Source organism: Microtus oregoni, unplaced genomic scaffold (assembly GCF_018167655.1).
Source record: "Microtus oregoni isolate MIOR12 unplaced genomic scaffold, Mior012 000022F_ref0000154, whole genome shotgun sequence".
Lineage (NCBI taxonomy): Eukaryota > Metazoa > Chordata > Mammalia > Rodentia > Cricetidae > Microtus > Microtus oregoni.
Window position 1 is genome coordinate 37,102,803 of NW_024543081.1, and position 24,113 is coordinate 37,126,915.

The following is a 24,113-nucleotide window of genomic DNA, read 5'->3' on the forward strand; positions in this document are numbered from 1 at the left end:
CTCAATAAGTAATTAGTAAATGATGTTTTAAATAGCTTAAGGAATGTATAAACAATTACAAAAAGGAAAAGAAAGAAAAACTATTCTCTTACAGTTTACTGTACATTTCAAATGAAAAAGAAAAAGTCAAGAATGTGAAAATTGGTAACAGGGACAGAATGATTACATCTTAAGAAATATGTACTTCAGACTTTCCAGAAAGCAGCTACTAAAAATGGCTTAGGAAACATTGTAGAGCAGTGGTTCTCAGCCTTCCTAATGCTGTGACCCTTTAATACAGTTCTTCATGTTGTGGTGACCCAAACCATAAAATTATTTTCCTGCTACTTCATAACTGTTATTTTGCTGCAACGAGAATGTAAATATCTGATAGGCAGGAAATCTGCTGCGTGACCAACAGAAGGGTCATGGCCCACATGCTGAGAACCGTTGCTATGGAGATTTATTTGTTTATTAATCTGCTGTGCTGGTGATCAGAAGAGCATTCACGGTGCACCTACTGTGGGCTGAGTACTAGGATAGAAATGGTGTAGTGAGAAAGTTTAGTAAAAACCGCTCTCGTGGGGAATAAGCACTAATTACTGTGAAGACTGTATTGGAAGGAAGATTTGAGGTCCTGACATCGGGGCGCGAACTCTTTAGCAGAGCTGGTACAAGATGAAAGGGGTAATCTGGGACTTCAAAGTGTGTGGAGGCGGAGAGCTAACTATGCCCACATTGTAGCTTCGGAGACCCAGAAGCTGTCACCAGCACTGGCAGGAATGCTTTCCATAAAGTAAAAGAAATTTAATATGAGGATAAGTACTGGGAAATATGATTGAAGACAATTTGGAGGACCCACCACAGTGCCAAAAGCTCTGAATCTGAGTGATAACGCAAGTCATTGAGGTGTTTTCAGGAGAGCAATCTAAACACAAGGAATCTCCAGGGTAGAAGACTTACTCTTGCTTTTCGATGGGCTGTGGCTGGTGGGTGAGTGTTGCTTCCCTCTTTCCTGAAAGATATTGATCCTGATGACCTGAATTAGGGAAGGGCACAGTGGATGAGTTAGCGGTGAAACTGTAGAGATGTTGATGTTGACAAGGATGGATACATGTGAAGGAGGTGGAATAAAGGAAGCAGCTTCTTCTGCTCTGTATAAATGGGTGAAGCTTCTTCCATATATCAAGATAAGGTACCCTGAAGAAAAAGCAAGTTTCAAGGAAGGTGTGCATCCTATTGTTTGCCTAATGCCATGATAGTATCCACCCTTGCCAACAGCTTTAGAGCTCAGATTCCCCGAACCAACTTCAGATGTTGGCAGGGCTGTGACTTTCTAAACTATCAGGGAGTTTCTGATTTTGTTGTGTCTCTTCTAGTTCCTAAGGGCTGCATCCATCCTATGCCTTGCGGCTCCCTACCTCTCAGCACCCTACTCCTAGCATCTTTGAAGCTATCATTGACCCCCTCAAGATTTTCTCCCAATGCCATCTCTGCTTCTAAGTCCTCTGCTTTCCTCTTCTTCATTCAAGGATCTTATACTTGCAGTGGAATGTCCCCCAAGCAGTTCAGGATACCTTTTAGTTTTAAGGTCAGATGTTCTTCAACTTCAATTCCATTTACTACCTTGATCTCCTGGTGTGGGCGAATGGTCTGATTCTGTCAATTTTATTTTAAATAAATGCTGATTGGCCAGTAGCCAGGCAGGAAGTATAGGCAGGACAACCAGACAGGAAGCAGAGGTGGGTCAATGAGAACAGAAGAATTCTGGAAAGGAGGAAGGCCCTTCCTCTGCAGTCCTGACCCGACCACAGAAGGTGCAAGATGTGACTGCCCCGTTGAAAAAGGTACTGAGACACATGACTAACACAGATAAGAATAATGGGCTAATATAAGTTTTAAGAGTTAATAAGAAGCCTGAGCTAATGGGCCAATCAGTTTATAGTTAATGTCAACCTTTGTGTGATTTCTTTGGGAATTAACAATTACGGGAACTGGGCAGGACAGAAACCCTGACAACAATCTCCAGCCCCTTGTCAACATATTCATAGATTCAGAGGTTTTGAGTGTAAATATTTTGGGAAAGCAGCTATTCTGTTCACTACATGCCTCCATTCCAAACTACATGTTAATCAAGACTCAGGGACCTGGGTTGGAAAACCAACTAACACAGGAAAGTTTCCTCACCCCAAACCAAGTTTGGAATTGGGATAGAAAAGAGAAATGGCAGAACTCATAGCTAAGCACAAATGCCTGCCAATGAGATGAAGAAAAGTGCAGTAGAAGAAAGTTGGAGTGAGCAGAGGAAGAGCAGTACTTTGGCATGGGGAGGTTTGAGGGAATATTTAAACATTGGCTGAAGTGCCTTCCTATAATTCTGAGAGAAAAATAAACACTGAATGACCTGCATATCGCTCATGTGCTGTCTGGTCTCCTACCACTCCATTGCCCTAGCGTCTTTCCATGCCAGGCACAGTGGCCTTGTTGCTCGTTTTTGACTTCCCATTGAGGTCATTCTTTTGCTTGGGAAGCTCGTCTCTCAAGATCTCCACAAAGAGTGTTTTCCACGGCTACTATAATTAACAAGAACCTAACTTAGTTTGTTTTGCTGCTACAACAGTTGCTGTCATAAAAAACGATGTAATAAAAAACTATGACCAGGGTAATGTATAGAAAGGAGAACTTTTTTGGGCTTATGGTTTCAGGGGGATAAGAACAGGTAGCTATGGTGGATGGAGCAGCAAGCTGAGATCTCCCTTCTTGAATAGCAGACAAACACACACACACACGCGCGCGCGTGTGCACACGAGGTGTGTCAGGGAGACCAACACTTGAACCAGCAGTTCATCTTTCAGTGACAAGGTCCTCAAGGGGGATGAGAAAGACAAAGAAGATACAAGACAGACAAAAGCTGGGGTGAAGAGGTCCTGCACAAGCTATGTATTAAGTACAATACTGAATCCAGGGAAGAAATGGGACAGAAACTATAATACAATGGGACTAAGTCAGTGGGGGACTAAATCAAACAATGTTGCACAACGGAAACACAAACCATCTGAAATACACCAGAGACCCAGTACATAGTGGCCTTGGGACTGGTGGGACCAATAACTGTAGCCCCTAAGGTCGGGAGAGTTGATTTCTCAAGATCTGAAGCTGCAGCTCCCCCAAGGCCCTGGTCCCAAACCATTACCAGCTCTGTCAAGCATGTTCTTGGTTTTGGGAAGGAGCTATGTTCCATTTCCATACATCAGGTTCTTCCTCAGAGAAAGTCTCAGTTAATCAGTCCAGCTAGAAGGAGACAGAGAGAGGTACTCCTTTAGTGACATACTTCTTCCAACAAGGCTGTACCCCCTAAGCATCCTTGAACTAGTACCACTAGTGTTCACCTACAGGAGCTTATGGAAATACTTTTGTCCAACTACCACAATGACTTATCAGAGTCCAGTGGCTTAGAGTTACAGAAACGCTTCAGTAGGTCAGAAGATCATCACCGGTTTTATCAGCCTAATATAACCCACCAGCAGTGCCATACTGTTTCTCGCGAGTCCTGGAGAACCTTTCTGATCACACCATTAGAAATCCTGCACCTTGTATTTATAGGATGACCAATACTCACATTTTATCAATGGTTATAAGCCAAGCTCGCTTCTGGAAAATGCTCCATTCATTGCCTTTGTGGCCTATCCCTCTACTAAAAAGATAGTCATGACCATTGGGTCTCTCAGGCTTTAAATGTTTCCTGCTTCTTTCATTGTCATAATAAACAACCGCTGACATTTCACAGTTAAGGGCCTATGTGCTTAAACTGGGGCTGACCACATTACCTAAGATAATCTCATGATGTTAGGTTCCTTAATCATGTCTATAAAATCCCCATTTCTGTAAACTTCATTAAGATATCCAGTCTCCACGGATTTGCAATGGATGTTTTTTGGGGCCACTCTTCTATCTGCCAGATAGCCTTCTGGATCTTTCTAATTTATTTTATGTTCAGTTCTATCACTTATCACAAACTGATTTTTTTTTTAGGGCTCCTCTCCCTAAAGAGACAGTAACCTTCATGAATTCAGATTGTTCCTTTTGTTTACTTTGGTAGATTCAGCACCACCAGCAGGACCTGACCATGCTAAAGCTCAATAAACAACCAGTCAAAGGACTATGAATTTACCAGGAAGGTAAATTTGGGGGGGTAGAATAATGAATGATGAAGCCCCCCCTGGTGTGTGTGTGTGTGTGTGTGTGTGTGTGTGTGTGTGTGTGTTAGACATCCTGGGCTAAAATTTTAAAAAATGGTACAACTCAGTGATATTCTACTCAGTGATGAGCAAAAACTACATTATCTTCCATATAAAATACAGGAGTAAGAACATTATCTACCTTCAGGGTTACTAGTAGGCTTTAATGAGATGTCGTGTGGAAAGCATTTATGGCTTCCAGCCTAGCGTGTGTATAAATACATTTGTGCTGTATTTTCTTTCACTGTGCATCACAGGAAAGTGAGGAAGAATTTTTTTTTTTTCCAGGACAGAGCCACAGGACACTAAGAGACAGAAAGAGGACAAAGAAGAACAATAATAACAAAAGTTGGGGCCAGCCGAAGAGATCCAGGGAAAATCATGACAGTATCAGGCTATGAGGGAAAAACTACTCCGAGAAGTAGCTAATGCGGGAGAGGATTATAAACTACTGGAGACTAAGAAACAACAAAAGCCGAAGGATTAGTGCCAAATCTCAACTTGACAGGCTCCAGAATCACCAGGAGATGAGCCTTTTGGCATGTGTGTTTGGGAATATCGTGATCATGATAATTGATGTGGAGAGACACATGCTGATTGTGGGCACGGCTTTCCCTGAGCAGGACTCTATGAAGCAGAGAAGTGAGCTAAGGACAAGCATGCATGCGCAGATTCTCCTTGGTTTCCTAATGTGCTCCTACTGCCTCGGCTTCCCGGCCACGATGGACTAGATCCTTGAACACAAGCCAGAATAAATCACTTCTGTCTTAAGGTGCTTTTGTCAGGGTATTTGATCACAGCACCAGGAAAATCAACTAAGACAATAAATATCACCTTCGTTTAGGCTTCCGACAGAAAATTCTTACTCAAAGACCCGGTACTAGTGAAGTCTCTAGCATCTGTCTACAGTATCTTCCTCTCTTTAGAGAGGATACATGGTTTTTATTAGGATACCCAGGGTGAAAAAAATAAGTCTCAGCCTTCCTTGTATCTTGTCCAGGCTATTTCATTAAGATCTGGTCAGTCAGCTGTGAATGTGACTATTGGTAATTATCCTTAATGTGAAAGGACTTCCTGCTTTTTTCTTCCTAGTAATTTAAGAGGGAAATCATGACTGTATCTCAAATAAATCCTTGCTTAGGGGTTTTCTGCTACTTTCAAATAAATTTAATACTTACTGCTGAAGCCAGCAGTTTGGTTACATTTTCCCTAAATACCACCTTTGTATTTGAAATTAAAGCATCCTCCCTCAACACAGTGATTCGCTGACTCTACTCAAGTTCCCCATAAGGCAAATTATAATCTCTTTTGGTCTTGCTCACTCCCCATAGCAGTGCCCCTGGTTCTTATGTAATTTCAAGTTTAAGTCAGCCTTGTGTATGTTGTCATGAGACATGCTGGCCTTTGCATTTCTAGTACCCAGGAAATATGTAAAAAATTCTGAGATGGTTTTGTGGAGTCAGGACAGTGTAATTAATGGGGAATTTAAAAAGGCATTGGCCTCCGCTTGTTTAAACCCAAGAATTAGTATTTAAAAACACACTGAGTTCAAGGAACCCCCACCTCCATCCAGGTCTAGTAAGTTGAGCATCCAAACTGCCTAGGCTCCCACAAAGCCAGTGCGTGCAGTAGGATCAGAAACCCATTGCCATTGTTCTTGAGTTCTCAGTAGTCCTCATTGTCTGCTATGTTCAGAGAGGGGGACTTCCCACAGGACAGGGAACCCTGATTGCTTTTCGGGCTGAGGGGGGGGGGGACTTAATTGGGGGAGAGGGAGGGAAATGGGAGGCGGTGGCGGGGAAGAGACAGAAATCTTTAATAAATAAATAAATTAAAAAATTAAAAAAAACACACTGAGTTGAAGGATGAAGCTTTAGAGATAGGCAATGAAGTTATAAAATGAAAAAAGATCTAAAAAACAATATAGAGGAAGCCACCTCAAGGTGAGCATCGTAGGTTTCAGACTTGGCTTGTCATTGTCTTATTTACTTTTCTATTGCTATGCTAAGATACATGACCAAGGCAACTCATAAAAGAAAGCATTTGATTTGAGGCTCATTTTCTCAAAGGTAGTAGAGTCTATACAAAACCGCCATATGCAGGCTGCCCATGGATGCCTTAGCATTGTCAGGGCATAAATTTCATGTTCAAATTTAGTAGCATCTATAACCACCAAGGCAGGAAACACGGCAGCAGCAGGTAGGCTAGTTTATCACTGAAGCAAAAGTTGAAAATTTAGATCTGATCCATAAACACGAGGCAGAGATAAAGAAGAGAGAGAGAGAGAAAGAGAGAGAACGAGAATATGACAACTGGGAATGGTGTGGGCTTTTGAAACTTCAAAGCTCAACCCCGGTGACATATCTCCTCCAACAAGGCCACACTTTTTAATGCTTCCTAAACAATTCCATTCAATATATTCATATATTCAAATATATGAATGTATGGAGCTATTGTCATTTAATGGTTTGGTGTCTGGGACTGACTAATAACTGTGCTTCATCTTCAGCTCTTGCTTTCTTTGTTAGATGGCATATGCCACCAAAAGATCCTTCAAATTATCTGCATTCACCAGGAAACATTGTTTATAGGGCCTGGCAGAAGTAAAGGTTGTGACTAAGCTATCACTGCTATAACCTTGGTGCGACCTTGGTCCTCTAGTAGTTGTGACAAAATGTCCAGTTTATGTAAAATTTACTCATGACTAATCACCTATTTTTTTCCAATTCAACTGTTCATAGACTATCCCTTCTGGACACAGAATTATTGAATTTTAACAAACACTTATCGAGCACCTATAATTGGTCAAACTAACAAGCACTTAGGTTGATTTAGACTATTGCCTAGACCTAATAAGCATTCCAATTTAACTGGTCCCTGAAGGTTCATTAGTGAAAGTTTCCTTTGCTTCCCAAATGCTCACTTAGAATCCCATACTTAAGAATATACAAGATTTAAATCACAACTTCACATCGCAGAACGGTTCCTCATGCAACTTTGGTGACTTATAAGCTCTCCTCAACTGCTTTGGATAATTTAAATGTCTAACATCTTTCCATTAATGTCATGGCTATTGCCAACTGCAGTCCAGTATTTAGAAACACTTAGCTGGGATCAAAAGATACTTGAAAACACCATTAACGAGGGCATCAGATTTAATTAAATAAACATGGTTTGGGATGAAAGGAGCCTTGCTGCATGGGAATTATCCGATTGCTTGTGGTTGAATCATTTTGTAACCACATATCCCAGTACGTGATGGGGAGGGGCTCTTTGTTATGCTAGAAATCAGTACCCCGTCCTCTTTTCAAAGTTTTACAGACATCAAAAGAACTATTAGAACACATTAAGGTCTTGTGATTGCTAAAATTTCCAGAGGAGTAGTTATTGAAGGAGTGTAAAGCAAAAAAAAAAAAAATCCACGTACCAGAGTTTCTGCTATGTTCTCTCATACACATTCTCTGAAGTTCCCTGTTCTTGCAATTTTTCAGAGAGTTCTTCATGAAATGTGCTTGGCATTATTGCTAATGGTTTACAAAATAGTCTTTAGATTTTTTTAACGCAAAAAAAATCGTACATGTGTTCAAAAATACCTTTGTTGCCCAGACTTGGTCTATTCCAAACCAGACAAAATTTACAGCTTCCGTATTATAACAAATGAAACTTAGAGTAAACACAGTGAGCTCTTTCAAAACAGAGGTGATTGCATCAGAGAGAATTGCTTTAGTTATTTTATTTACATAGGATGGCAATATTAGGTCAAATTAATCTGTATTGTAATGCAATATTTTATATTCTGAGGGGTGAAAAGTGAAGGGATGATAAGTCACAGGGTTTCTCACAGAATAACAAAGGAAGAATGAAATTCGGCAGGATTCTCCCCCCTCATTTTTGACAAAGGTTCTTACAGGGTATTCCTGCTGGCTTTGAACTCATGTGTGGTCCTGCATCAGCTTCCTCTCTACTAAGATTAGAGGTATATGTCCTCACCTTTGACTTAAACTTTTGCAACGGGGGCTGCTGATAATAATGAAGACGGTATATCATGTGTGTTGGTAGTGGATGCAAATCAAGTGTGGGCAGTCACAGGTGTTCAGGATATAAAGGAGGTAAGTATGTGTTGCCTGCTAGGCCAAGATTTTCTGTTACTCACTTGCTCTTTCAAATGTCTGTGGGGCAGTTTCGTGATGAGGCTGGGGACCCCAGAATTGGGCTACAGGGGCAGACCCCATTCTTTCTTGTTGTTCCTCACACATTAGGAGACTTTAAAATCATGGTTTCTTTGATCATTGCCCTAATGATCAATAACGGGAGGTCCACAGATGCAGCACTCTGGAGCAAGCACTGGGGGACGTTAAGGTTCATTCCCAACCATAGTTCTAATGTGCTTTTCAATTAAAGCTCAAACAGACAACCAGGACACATGCTGTGCCTTGAATACTAATAATCAAATTCCCTGCTTGCTTCTGTGTGGAAGAAATCATAAATGGTGAGTAGGCTTTGCTTATGCATCCAAAGTTGCACTTAACATTTTGTTAGATCAAATCTTCCCAATTCAAAATCATTGTCTTTATATCTGCTTTCTGGACTCACTCTACCTTATTTATTGACTGTTGTGGAGTGCTCTATTGGTACACTGTGAAGATGTGTTAGCTAGGCAGGAGGTATAGGTGTGACAGCCAGACACAGAGACATAGAGGATGCTGGGAAGAAGACAAGGTCATCAGGAGACACAGAGGGAGCAAGACATGCTGGAGGACAGACAGGTAAAGACATGAGCCATGTGGCAATATGCAAATTAATAGAAATGGGTTAATTTAAGTTGTAAGAGCTAGTTAGTGACAAGCCTAAGCTATGGCCAATTTTATAATGAATAATGTCTCCATGTAGTTACTGGGGAGCCAGAAGTTTCCATGAAAAGGTTTGATTACAACTGACCATTTTATCTTTACCACGTTCTACATTTATATCATGAAAACCTTTTATAGTAAGTAGATGTCATATATTCTTATTTTAAAAGAATTAGTGCTTACTATTTTAATAGTTTACTTCTACTAAATAAAGCTGATATATAATATAAAATACAGTTTAAGAAGTTTTGAGAAGTTTAAAAACTATATATAGTTTAAGAAGTTTGAACTTTCTGCTAAGATGGGGGTTTGTTACATAGCCTGGGTTGGGCTTGCTTCAACCTCCCTGTTGATGGAATTGTAGAAGTGTGCCAAATACTGTGCTAGGCCTTGATACATTTTTATACCCGAACCTATAGGCACAGTCAAGATGGCACATATGTCTACCACTCACAATAGTTTCTATGTCTTTGTACCATATACCAGGAAACCACTGATCTGTCTTTATAGGGCTATAGTCACTATTTCGAGGTTTCTACAAAAATGGGAACATATTGAAGACACTTCTTTTTTCCCAGTATTCTTTTGTTTGATGCTAAAGTGACCTGTGTTGAGCATGTACTAAAGACAAACCCCTCATGCAGTTCTATGATTTCACCTCTTTTGTTTATCTAGTCACTACGAATAGACATTTGAGTCATTTCCAATTTTGGATGGTCACAGGAAGGATGACTGAAGGCATAAGTCATAAACAATGCCACACCAATTTGGAATTATGATTAATAGGGTGATATTTATTTAAAGGGGAAAAAACTTACAGAACACTATCAGCCCTCTGCGCAACCAGGAAAGGAGTCTAGTCGCCGGTGGAGCAGGAAGTGAAGAGAGAGAGGAGAGGGAAGTGGCCGCTTTTTTAAAGGAAGAGAGACCACGCCCCAATGGGCTGGTATCTCAGCAGCTATAGGCTGGAGGAGCAGGAGGACCTCCCACAACACCTCCCCCTTTTGTTTAAATAAGAGAGTTCTAAACCTACTATGAAATTATATACAATAAGTACAAATATCCTATTCTAACTAGATTAGGTCTTGTATAATAAATAACTTGGCCAAGTCATGAGAGAAAGCAACTACATTTATATAGTCTTCAACCCCATCGAAGATCTGAGAAGGGAAATAATGTTACCTGGGTAATTAGGAAGTTCAGTAAAACAACTTCCAAAACATGCAACAAATCACAGAGACAACTAGCTACCTGGGCAATCACCCAAAGTCACGTTAGCAGCGTTGAAGCAACCAACTTTGGCTAAGGCCTAACATAACTGACATACCATTTTCAAAGGCAAGGAACTTTTCAAAACTATCTTATCCTATCTTGGCAGGATATGACAGTCCTGTTTTATCCATTGATGCATGCTCTGTATCTCTGTCAGTGGTTGAGGTATGGGCATTTCTTTGCCCAAAGGCCAGTTCTGCCAAAAAGAAAGGCTCCAGGTGGAGTGTCTTTGGTGCTCAACATTCTCTCGGGAATAGAGTGGTGTTGCCAGGAGCAACTGTGTCTTACTACCACAAAACTCTGAGTTAGATTAAAGGCCATTTTATACAGCTCTTTGAAGAAGTTGAAGATTATCTATACTGAGTATAATCTCTATATATCTAAAGAATCTGATTAGTCTAATTATAAATGACAAACTTAGATGACTATTAGTCTATATAATTCTTAATATCTATCTAACTTAAAGACTAAGACAATAAACGACTGTGAAACAAATGAGGACAATGACCTCCTAATAAAAACAATGTACAAATATACATTGCAGTAGGTAAATATATATCAATACACAAACATTATAAAAGTATCTTAATCAGAGGTAGAAATGTATTACACTGCAATATGGTAAATATATACAATATATATATCAATACAATATATGTCAATACATAAAAATGTTTTAAACAGAGGTAGAAACATGCATGCATACAATAGTCAATATAATTTAACTTTGTATCAATATACAAGAATCTATACCAATATATTTGTCTAAAAACAGTAACTCACAATTACAAATCTATTATCCCATCATCCCTCTTTTTTTTTCAAAATGATCCCTGAGCTTATAAAATTCCTCCCCCAACCCTCAATCATATACTAATTATAATCAACCCCTAAATGATGTCCCTAAACCCAAGGGCAAACTTTACTGGGAGAAGGGACGTTGTCTTCTAGAATTACTTCCAGCTGTCATGGGGGCGACGTTCTTTCTGGGGGATCCTGTGAAAGTAAAATGATGGTTAAATTTCAAGATCAATGTCTTTTAAAATTGCCAATAGTCTCTGAGTATTTTGTGCAGGTCTAGCCAAAATGTTGTATAAGATGTGCACCATTTCAGCTAACCAAGTTGGAACTGTCTTGTGCAGCTGGTACCCAAAGCAGGTCTTGTAGTAGCGCTATCAGTATCATGACGTCATATCAACCAGGTGGAGTTGTTGTTATGGAGCCCCATCTTCTTCCTGGAAACTTCAAATGTCACTTCAGGAAAAACTCATTGTTCATTGTGAAAAACTTAAACTTCAATCATATATATATATATATATATATATATATATATATATTCACTGAAAGGCATGATAGATATATTCAATGAAAAGTATGATAGATATGAAGAAAAGCAAAGATGTTTTCTAAACTCATATTTCTTTCTGTCCCATATGATGGCTCCTGATATGAGACAGAAACTCCAGAAACTCTGGGTTTTTCTCTTACTAACAGGCTTGGAATTGGAGAGGGACTGAGCCAGAGTCCAACTTCAAAACCAGCTTTATAAATTTAGAAATATGGTTTAATATATTTTACTTACATAACTCATTCAGTTTTCTTGATATTTCCTATTGGACAGGTATTTTTCCATCTGTCAGTATCCAAACATCCAGGGTCCCTTGAATTTTTTAAAGGTGAGTGTTTTCCTGTGGAGATAAGAACAGAACTCTGCCCCCATTTTATATGTTTTTGTTACCACCTGTATGAATATCATCATTGTGGATGTGTTGTCATTTCTCCTTTCCAAGAGGTTTCTCCTCTTCAAATCGAAACTTTATTAATTTTGATGGTATCCACAATTTTTCTTCTCCTGTGGAAACAAGAGCAAAACCCTTTCCCCAACGTAGCACATCTCCTGGCTTCCACTGAGAGGTCAGCACATCTTTGAAATAAATTGATTGATTTAGTTCAGCAGACTTTTCCATTATCCAATGTCTTTCTGCTGCTGTCGTTCCTTTCTCATTAGCGTTAAGAAAATTCAAGGTTAATAAAGCATTATGTAATCTATTTCTGGGGGTGTTTTCGGTCCCTTTCTGTTTGTTCAGCATATCCTTTATAGTACGATTTGATCTTTCTATAACTGCCTGACCTGTAGGATTATTTGGTATACCTGTAATGTGTTTTATATTATAATAATCAAAAAAGTGTTTCATTTTCTTAGATACATATGCTGGACCATTATCTGTCTTTATTTGTGCAGGTATACCCATGATGGCCATAACTTCCAATAAATGTGTGATTACTGAATCAGCCTTTTCTGAGATCAGGGCAGTAGCCCATTGAAAACCTGAATACGTGTCTATGGTGTGGTGTACATATTTTAATTTACCAATTTCCATAAAGTGGAACACATCCATCTGCCAGATTTCATTTCTCTTAGTGCCCTTTGGGTTACTCCCTGCAGGCAACGGTGTTTGATTATAGAAAGAACAAGTAGGACATCTCTTTATAATGTCCTTACCTTGTTGCCAAGTAATGGAAAATTCTTTCTTTAGGCCGTTACTATTGACATGATGCTTCTTATGAAATTCTGAGGCCTACAACACACTTCCAATCAATAATTGATCAATCTCAGCGTCGCCTTGGGCTACAGGACCAGGCAAACATGTATGGGACCGGATGTGTGTTATGTACATCGGACAAAGCCTATTCCTGAAGATGTCTTGTACCTGGATAAACAATGAAGTCAACTCTGTGTCATCTGGTATAAATTCAGCAGTTTCAATATGCAAGATAACTGTTTCTGCATATTGTGAATCTGTAACTATATTAAGAGGTTCTTTAAAATCTCTTAGCGTCATAAGAATGGCATATAATTCTGCCTTCTGGACAGAATTATAAGGGCTTTGTTCCACCTTACTCAATTCATCTGACTTATAACCTACTTTCCCTGATTTATTTGCATCAGTATAGAACATACGGGCTCCAGTTATTGGAGCATCACGTACAATTCTAGGAAGAATCCAAGAAGTTCTTTTTATGAGGTTAAGTCTACCACTTTTGGGATAGTTGCTATTAATTTCTCCCAAAAATTAGCACAAGCTCTTTGCCACGGTTCATTGTCTTCCCATAACTTTTTTATTTCTTCAGCAGTAAAAGGCACAATAATTTCTGCTGGGTCTATACCTACTAGTAGACGAAGTCTCAGCTTACCTATTATAATTAATTCAGAGACTTTTTCCACATAAGTTTTTAATGTTTTACTTGGTTTATTAGGTATAAATATCCACTCTAAAATAATATCTTCCCTCTGCATTAGAATCCCTGTAGGAGAAATTCTGGAAGGCAATATGACTAGGATGCAGCTAAGATTTGGGTTCACCCTATCCACATGTGCCTCCTGTAATTTTTCCTCAATCATTGTCAGTTCCTTTTCTGCTTCAGCTGTCAGTTTTCTTGGACTATCCAAATCTTTATCACCATCTAAGGTTTTGTTTAAATGAACTATTAGATCAGGTGTTATGCCAACAGCTGGTCGTAGACTGGAAATGTCTCCTAACAATCTTTGGAAGTCATTAAGAGTCTTTAACCGGTCTCTCCTAATTTGTACCTTTTGCGTTTTAATTTTCTCTAACCCTATTCTGTAACCTAGGTAATTAATAGAATTTCCTTTTTGAATCTTTTCAGGGGCAATTTGTAATCCCCACCTAGGCAAGACTTTCTTTATTTCTTCAAACATAAGAAAATAAAGTATCTTTATTTGAATCAGATAACAAGATGTCATCCATGTAATGATAAAAGATGGACTTGGGGAATTGTTTACGAATTATTTCCAATGGCTTACTTACAAAATATTGGCACAGTGTAGGACTATTGAGCAAACCCTGTGGGAGGACAGTCCATTGATATCTCCTATTAGGCTGAGAATTATTATAAGTAGGCACTGTGAAGGCAAATTTTTCTCTATCCTTTTCTTGTAACGGTATAGTGAAAAAACAATCTTTCAAATCAATAACTATAAGAGGCCATCCTTTTGGTAACAGAGAAGGCAAAGGAATTCCCGATTGTAGTGGGCCCATAGGTTGAATTACTTTGTTGACAGCTCTTAGATCTGTCACCATTCTCCATTTACCAGATTTCTTTTTTACAACAAACACAGAAGAATTCCAAGGGCTGGTTGATTCTTCAATGTGGTGAGCATCAAGTTGCTCCTGCACCAGCTGTTCCAATGCCTATAGTTTATCTTCAGCTAGAGGCCACTGTTTGATCCATATTGGCTTCTCTGTTAGCCATTTTAAAGGTAGGGCTGTTGGTACCTCTAAAGGTTAGGTATTTGCTGTATGTTCTTGTACAGCCTGAATGGCTGATGACCTTTTTCCATAATACCTCATCATATCCTTCCCAGAATTATGAGTTCCTGGAACTACAGGAATGTTAATCTGGGTATTCCATTGCTGTAGCAGGTCACGGACCCATAAATTTATGGCAATATTGGCTATATACTGCCTTAGTCTTCCTATTTGTCCTTCGGGCCCTATACATTCAACCCATCTTGTGCTTTGTTTTACACGAGATAGGGTTCCAATTCCCAGGAACTGAACATCTACCTCTTGAAGAGGCCAATTCGGATGCCAATATTCTGGGGTAATGATATTTACATCTGCACCTGTGTCTAATAAGCCTTCAATAAAAGTGCCATTTATACAGACTCTTAGCTTTGCTCTTTGATCATTAATAGAAATCTGCCAAAATATACGTTTACTCTGTCCTACTGGGTTTTTTGACTCATCCTCCACACGTAATTCATCATTTAGACCAGTATTACTTTTTACAGCAGAAATTGGAGCTTTTAATTTTCTTGGTGAGGCACATTCTCCACTGTGACTGGGAATGACTGGGCCACTGTTGGCTTGGGGGCCTGCGAGAGGCCCCTCTAGGAGTTTCCTGATGGTATCGGGTTGCCTTGTTTGTCTGTTGTTGACCTGCATTGTTGGACCAATGTAGGCCTTTACCACATCTCCTACATATACCTGAAGGCCTTGGTCTCCTATTTTTGTCATTCCCAGAAGAGATATTATTCCTAGAAATTCTGTGCCTGCAATCCCTTTTCAGATGCCCTAATTTACCACAATTAAAACATCTGGCAGTTTGATGTCTCCTCATTGCTGTGGAAATTGCTTCTCCTACCCAAGATTCATCATTATAGCTAAACGTCTCAACATTCATCGTATGCTGAATCCATTCATCCATAGGTGCTGATCTAGACTTTAAAGGCCCAATTATCTTTTTGCATTCTATGTTTGCATTCTCAAAAGCTAGAGATTCAAGAAGTATTCGTCTAGCTTCTGGGTCTGTTACCCCTATGTCCAGAGCCTTAATTAATCTTTGCAAAAAGTCAATAAAGGGTTCTCTCTGTCCCTGCCTAATTCTGGTATGTGATTCAACCCTCTTTGCTGGATCTTGTATCCTATTCCAAGCATTTAAAGCTGCTTGGTGACATAGACACAGTACTTCATCGTCATAAAGAGCTTGGACCTGTGGATCAGCATATTCTCCTGCACCAAGAATTTGATCTTGGGAAACCTCGACACCTTTTGCTCTTCCTTGCTGTTCCATATGTTTGGATTCTTCTCTGAGATAAATTCCAAACATCAAGGAAGGTCCATTATCTAAAACTGCAGACACTAACTGATGGAAATCATGGGGGGTAGCTCTAGCATTAGAAGCCCAAGTCCTTATCATTTCCTTTACATATGCAGAGTGCAAGCCAAAATTAACAATAGCTTGCTTAATTTCTTTTAGATCATTCATTGCTATTGGCGTCCATCTAGCTTCTCTGACTCCCTTTGAGTCTTTAGAAGTTGACGCTTTGTCAGAATTAAGTATAGGGTATGCCGCTAAAACCTTGGGTAAGTCAGTTCTAATAGCTGGTGTTGGCATTGTATCCTGTCCTTGTGCCTTATTACTCTGTTCACCAGCTCCAATCATTTCTTCAATCATTTCAAGTATTTTTATTATTGTCTTTATTATTGTCTCTTTTTTTTCTGTTGGAACACGTCTCAGAGTTTATTTGTTTATTTATTTATTTATTTATTTATTAAGGATTTCTGCCTCCTCCCTGCAACCGCTTCCCATTTCCCTCCCCCTACCCCGATCAAGTCCCCCTCCCTCACCTGCTCGAAGAACAATCAGGGTTCCCTGACCTGTGGGAAGCCCAAGGACTGCCCACCTCTATCCAGGTCTCGTAAGGTGAGCATCCAAACTGCCTAGGCTCCCCCAAAGCCAGTACGTGCAGTAGGATCAAAAACCCACTGCAATTGTTCTTGAGTTCTCAGTATTCCTCATTGTCCGCTATGTTCAGCTAGTCTGGATTTATCCCATGCTTTTTCAGACCTAGGCCAGCTGGCCTTGGTGAGTTCCCGATAGAACATCCCCATTGTCTCAGTGTGTGGGTGCACCCCTCGTGGTCCTGAGTTCCTTGCTCGTGCTCCGTCTCCTTCTGCTCCTGATTTGGACCTTGAGATTTCTGTCCAGTGCTCCAATGTGGGTCTCTGTCTCTGTCTCCTTTCATCGCCTGATAAAGGTTAATATTCATGAGGATGCCTCTGTGTTTGTCTTTGGATTCACCTTCTTATTTAGCTTCTCTAGGAACATGAATTATAAGCTCAATGTCCTTTATTTATGGCTAGAAACCAAATATGAGTGAGTACATCCCATGTTCCACTTTTTGGGTCTGGCTTACCTCACTCAGGATAGTGTTTTCTATTTCCATCCATTTGTAAGCAAAATTCAAGAAGTCCTTGATTTTTACTGCTGAGTAATACTCTAATATGTATATATTCCATACTTTCTTCATCCATTCTTCCGTTGAAGGGCATCTAGGTTGTTTCCAGGTTCTGGCTATTACAAACAATGCTGCCATGAACATAGTTGAGCATATATTTTTGTTGTATGATAGGGCCTCTTCTGAATCCTGAATCTCCTGACCTGCATTAGTTTCTAGTAAAGATTGTATGCTTCTTAGGAGTGCCATATTCTTCCTAAATGATAGAATATGCAAAAGAATACTGAAACCTAGTAACCAGTAAATTAAGTTATCCCCATAGTCATATAAACCTTGCATGATATAACCCATTGTATTGGTAACCAGAACAGTAAAATTCGCATTGGAAACGAAAACTGCCATATTACCTATTATCCAGCAGGTGGCGCTGTTGCCAAGTCGCGATGAAAACAGGGTCCTGTTTCAGAGTCTGCCTAGTATTTGTTAAAAACTGGAAAATGTAAGTTGCTCAACAAAGTAAATGTAATTAAACCAATTCCAGAGACGGAACCAGAAACCCAGAATCCAGGGGTAGAGAAGAGCAACCTGGAAGCCGCTTATGCCTCCACATGACAGAGTCACCCTGAGGGGTTGCAGCTTTCTGCAACCGCGTGCTCTGGTTCGCGCCACTTAAGAGCTGTGCTTGCAAGGGGGATTTAAAAATGACTCAGAAAAGAGCAAACCACGGGGGCAGAGACTTCGCAGGCCTGTGGAGTTTAAATCCACGTGGGGAGGCAGACGATAGGGTGTGTGGGGACTGGAAGTCAATCTGAGGTGTCTAAAAAGAAAATATAAAGAACTGCAGCAATAAAAGCCAGTGCGTGATGATTTATATTAAGCTGCTGGCTCCACACACAAGACACAGGCCACAAGGCCGGCAGCTGAGGAAGGGAGGCTTGCGCCAAGCCGAACTCGTGGCTGGCAGCCGAGAGGGGGAAGGAGAGGTCCTAACACCAAACAGTTGGGTGCCAACTGAAGGCATAAATTATAAACAATGCCACACCAGTTTGGAATTATGATTAATAGGGTGGTATTTATTTAAAGTGGAAAAGACTTACAGATCACTGTCAGCCCTCTGCACAACCAGGAAGGGAGTCTAGTCGCTGGTGGAGCAGGAAGTAAAGAGAGAGAGGAGAGGGAAGTGGCCGCTTTTTAAAGGGAAAGAGACCACGCCCCAATGGGCTGGTATCTCAGCAGCTATAGGCTGGAGGAGCGGGAGGACCTCCCACAACAGATGACCTGAACATTTTTGCAGTGCCTTTATGTGGATGTATAGAGCCCTGCTGGGCTGTTTCACCCCCTATGCTCCCAGCAGCAGTTTTTTTGGGGGGCACATTATCCTCAACATTGAATATGGAAAGTTGGCTAATTTTAATTATTCTAAAGGGTGTTTAAAGGTAACGTATTTTTCATTTTCCTCCTGATGAAAAATGATGAACTGGCTGGGCGGTGGTGGCGCACGCCTTTAATTCCAGCAATCGGGAGGCAGAGGCAGGTGGATCTCTGTGAGTTCGAGGCCAGCCTGGTCTACAGGACAGGCTCCAAAGCTACAGAGTAACCCTGTCTCAGAAAAACTAAAAAAAAAAAAGAAAAGAAAAGAAAAAAGAAAAATGATGAACTTCCCTTTTGTTCTCCACTTCTTGGGACAAGCTATCTCAGTCTCGCCAGCCTGGTCTGTAACTCACTATATATCCCAGGATGGCTTCAGAGTTCAGATAACCCTCCTGCTTTAGCTTCCAAGTGCTGAGGCCCCAGGTGTGGGAAGATTCCAGGTGTAGGCCACTGTGCTGTCTTTGACCTTCTTTTTCATATGCATCATTTATTTTTGATGGCTTAGGAACCCCTCTCAGAGTGATATTCATTTAAGCGATGTATTTCCAGAGTTTATAAACATTGGAGACTTACTCTCTAGGGAGTTCTTTTATCAAAATGTCACTCCAGGTATTTACTCATAGAAACCTTGAATAGATAGGTGCTCAATGCAATGAATTGCATCCTTGGGAAAGTATTAGATCAAACAAATGGTTGAATGGATCATGCCTGCTCAGAATTATAGAGAGCTTAGATCTATTAGCTCCTTCCCTTGTACCTGAACGTGAGCACTGTAACAACTCAGAGCTCATTAGGAGCTTGTTTTCTGTCTCTGATGATCAATGGTTGCCTTCACTTGCAAGACTTCTTTCTTTTCTTTTCTTCCCCCTCTGTTTCACACAAGAAGAGATGAAGACTAATGAATGAAAATGTCAATATCAGGAAGTTTTATACAGCCTTAAAACAATAACTCTTTTGTAGAGTTCTCTTTTTTTTTGGTTTTTGTCTATTGGTTGTTTTTTTTAAATCAATAATAAAAAATCTTGCGAATGTTCTTACTATTATTATTAACACAACATTATATTTCTGTTTGTGTCTGTGAAATTGATTAGTGAAATGGCTTGCTCTTCTTCCTTTCATTCTTTCTTTCTTTGACTCATTCAGTGTTCATTCGCTAAACATTTATTTAGAATCTAAAACATGGCAGGTAATGTTCTTGGTCCTGGGTCTAAAGCCGTGAGTAAAATAACAAAAATCATTGCTATCCATATTTAAGTGGGAGAAACAAATGATAAATGATTAGCTACATACAATACTAATAAGAGTAAAATATATGCTGTGCCAGTAGTGATAAGGGATATGGAAAAATATTTAAGAAAGAAAAGTGTGACCATGTTGTTTGAAATAAGGCAGGTAAATAAGAGTTTATGTGCATAGCACATGACTTTAAGCAAAAGAACTAAAAGATATGAGATCAAATTGCGAGGTACTGGGTAAAAGTACTGCAAAGCCAAAGCCACCAGCAGTTCATGGAATCAATGCTTTGAAGAAGCAGCTCATAGAAGGCCTTGAGTAGGGAGTTTCAGCAAGAATTTTAGTTGGAGTAGCACACTTTAGGGAAGGGAGAGAGAGAAAGAGAGAGAGAGAGACAGAGACAGAGAGACAGAGAGAGACAGAGAGACCGAGAGAGACAGAGAAAGAAATCCAAGCCACAGAAAGCATTTATTCTAGGTTAAGACATGAAGGTGGTTTAGATGAGCAGGGGAAATAGACGAGCAGAGGAAATAGATGGTCTGACTCTCATTTAGCAGAATTTCTTGGAACATGAGAGATTGTAGGAAACTGAGATCAGAGGAGAAAAGTAGGTGAGGCTGACGAAACAATTGTAAAAGACATCTTGAAAACAGGAGCCCAGACAATGACAGGGACAAAGATGAACAGTGCTCCCACAGTGGTACATTTTGAAAGGAGAGCTGAAAGGACTTGCTGAATGGATTATGAACTAATTGGAGAATTCAAAGCAGCTGCAGCAGCAACATGGTTGCCATTAATGAAGAGAGAGAAAGGTGTGAGAGAACCATGCTGGAGATCAAATAATAAGAATATAGGTATTAAATGTGAAGTATGAAATGGTCTTCAAATACCCAAGTGAAGTGGTCAGTTGGTATCCGGATACAAAAATCCAGAATTCAGACTGATGACAAGTGACCTGGGTGTTATCTGACTATAGGTGTCATTTAATACCACGAGTATGGTTATATTGTTCTAGTGGTTTGGATGAGCATGGCCCCCATAGACTAACATATTTGAGTACTTGGTCCCTAATTGGTGGAACTGCTTAGGAAAGAGTTTAGAAAGTTTAAATTTATTGGGGGAAGTTTGTCTCTGGGGTCAGACGTTGAGATTTCAAAAGGTCCACCCTGTTCCAGTTATCTCTCTCTCTATCTTGTGATTGTTTTCTCCACAGGTGAGTTCTCAGCTACTGCTCCAAAGCTATGCCTGCCTGCTGCTACCATTTCCCTCATAACGATAGCCATGGATCTAAGCTTCTAGAGCCAAAAGCCCAAATAAATGTTTTGTTTTCTAAGTTGCCTTGGTCATGCTATCTCTTCACCTCAATAGAAAAGTAACTAAGACATGTACCCTATGGACCTCAGAATTGGTGTGGGAGGTCCTTCTGTCTATGTTTTGCTTTTATTGGTTAATGAATAAAGAAACTGCCTTGGCCAGTGATAGGGCAAAAGAACAGAGCTAGGCAGGGAAAACTGGACGGAATGCTGGAAAAAGGAAGGTGGAAAGTGAGACACCAAGGAGCTGCTGCCAGAATCAGGTATGCTGAAACTTTAGCTGGTAAGCTACAGCCTCGTGGTAATACAAAGATTACCAGAAATGGGTTAAACTAAAAGGTAAGAACTAGCCAATAAGAAGTTATAGCTTATGGGCCAAACAGTGATTTAATTAATACAGTTACTGTGTAATTATTTCGGGTCTAAGCTAGCTGGGCAGCTGGGAATGAACAAGCCTTCTTCATTACACAGAATGCTATAAAAATAACAGATCTGTGAGATGAGAAACATCAATAAGAGATGAGGATCAATAAGAGATGCTCTGGGGAGGTGTGGCCAGTGAATTGTGAGAAGCAAAGGAAAACAGGATTGTGTCTTAGATCCTAAATTCATAAAAGAGGTCAAGTGTTAGCAATAGATGAACTAGTGATTCTAACTGATCAAATAACTCAAAAAACACCAATGTGGAGGCCATTGGAGCCCATGGTCATGTGAAATCAGTTCAATCAGAGTAGAGGATCCAAAAGCCGGGCTGCAAACTCTTTCAGAGATAATTGAAAGAGGGAGAAAGCAGATGGCCAACTTAATAATAAATACTTTTTGGAGCTTTTTCTGAAAGGGAGAAACAATAGGGAGTAGCTGCAGATACATGAAGACTCATGACAGTTCTTCCTATTTAATAAGTTGTGAGAGAAGGCATACCATATCTCTGGCTCACTAGATTGATCCCATAAAAAGACAAACTGATTCAGGAGAGTTGGGGTACATTGACTGAGCATAGGAGTGAGAAAGAATGGAGTCTGGGACATAATGAAAGACTTCAGACCAAGAAAAAGGGGTGGATGCTGTATTCAGAGGAGTGAGGAGAGGTTGAATATTTTGGCAGAGAATACTGGATTTCTGCTCAATTACCAAAAAACTTAGTAAGAAGAAATTGTAAATTGTAGAGTACTTTGGCATGTAATACAAAGGCATAATAAATTATTGATTGTATTGAAAAACGTAAAGCTAGGGGAGATCAATTCTTTCACTTATCAAAGTGAGGGAACTGGAGCCAAGAACTTATCAGCTAGCTCTTGGAAGAATTCATTGGAGAGCATGTGGTTTCCATCTCTAACTTTGCACTTTTAGCTCACTACTTTTAATTGTTGGTCATTAAAGAAGATGGTGTTCCAGCATGTAAGCATTGTAAAGGCTAAAAGGTTTTTAAACTATATGTGTGCATTTGGATATATGTGCGGGTACTTGCACATGACTGTTGGTGTTGGTGATGACCATCTGTCAGGATGGAATGGATCTACTTGTATGAGCCATCTTACTGTTAAAAGAACCAAGTAATCACATCCTGAGCTGGGATGTGCAGCTACGCTTGTCAACCATTTTGAGCAACCTCCAAACTGTCTTTGATTATCAGACAAGGTGGAAATAGGCTCACATTTTTGGGGCCTCCACCCATGTCATTGTGTGCATGAGAATGTGTGTTCATATGGGGGTCATATATTGATGTTGGGTACCTTCTTCAGTCACTATCAACCCTGTGTTTTTAGATAGGGTCTATCACTGAACCTGGAGCTCACTGACTTGGCTAGGCTGGAGGCCAAGGAGCTCCAGAGGTCCTCAGTTCCTGCCTCCCAGAGCTAGGGTTATAGAGCACTTCCTGTATCTGTCTCTTCATATAGGTGCTGGGGATCCAAACTCAGGTCCAGTACTTTACCAAATTAGCCACCTCCCAAGTGTGTATAAATTGAAGCAAAATCTGTGAAGTGTAGGAGCCTTACACAATACAGAAAGCTCGTCAAGTCGTGCTTCTGGCAAGTGAGAGAAAAGCAGGAAGGCATGCACTTGGAGCCAGAACAAACTAACCTGATACCCAAACGAAACAGCTGTAGCCAGTTTTTTTTTTTTTGTAAGAACAGATTTACGAGGGGAAAATGTCTTAAATATTTTACTCTTAAGACATACCCAACGCTAAAACCTCAGCACCACTTGGGTAAACAACAGTTTAATTTTTAAAAGTCCCCCAATCACAACACTGTGCAATTACAGTTTTAATAAGTAACTACAACTTTAATTAACGAAGCTGAGAAATGCAAACTGGCCCAAGCTACATGAGGATTATGTGCTAAATGAAACTGGCCATGTTAATTCTAGTAATCAAGTCGGAGCCTGCAAGATTCATTGAGCATTGTCTTTTAATAATACATTTTTATTAGCAGTTCATGTGAAACTCACTCACATAAAGTGTGGACTTGCTTCCAAATTATGGGCTGCAGTTCTAATTGAATCAAGAGGAAATAAATTCCAATCAAAGGTAAACTCGGGGAAAGGAAACAGTATATGTGACTGCAACATGGTGAAATAGAGTTGCTTGGTATATGTATCAGCCATTCATTTTCCTTATTCTTCATATCCATCTTGATGTCTACATTTATTTTGAAAGTTCAGAGTGTGTTCTGAGGACAGTTTGGCTAGAAGGGTAAAATAGAACTCATTGATAAGTCAGAACATCTCATTTTTCCCCTTATAATAGAATTTGTGTGTTAGTGCTTTGGTATAAGTCATTATGACACTATAGTCAGGATGTTGCCAAGAATTGCAGCAAACGTTAAATAAATATTCATAAAACTAAATTCAGTCCTACATGTCTCCATCCAAAGCTCTGAGTTCTCCTCCCTTTCCTTGTCTCTGGAGTCGAGCCTGTCCATATTGTACTACGATGAGTGCTGTAAAGTCCTTAAAACTCTGTGTCTCTAAAGAGAAAGCCATTCTTTCTTTCCCTTATCTGATTCACGCCAACAACATCTGCTTAGTCAGGCATGCCAGGAATCTTTAAAGTCAATTCGTTGTTGTGGTTTCTTTTTCCACTTTCAAT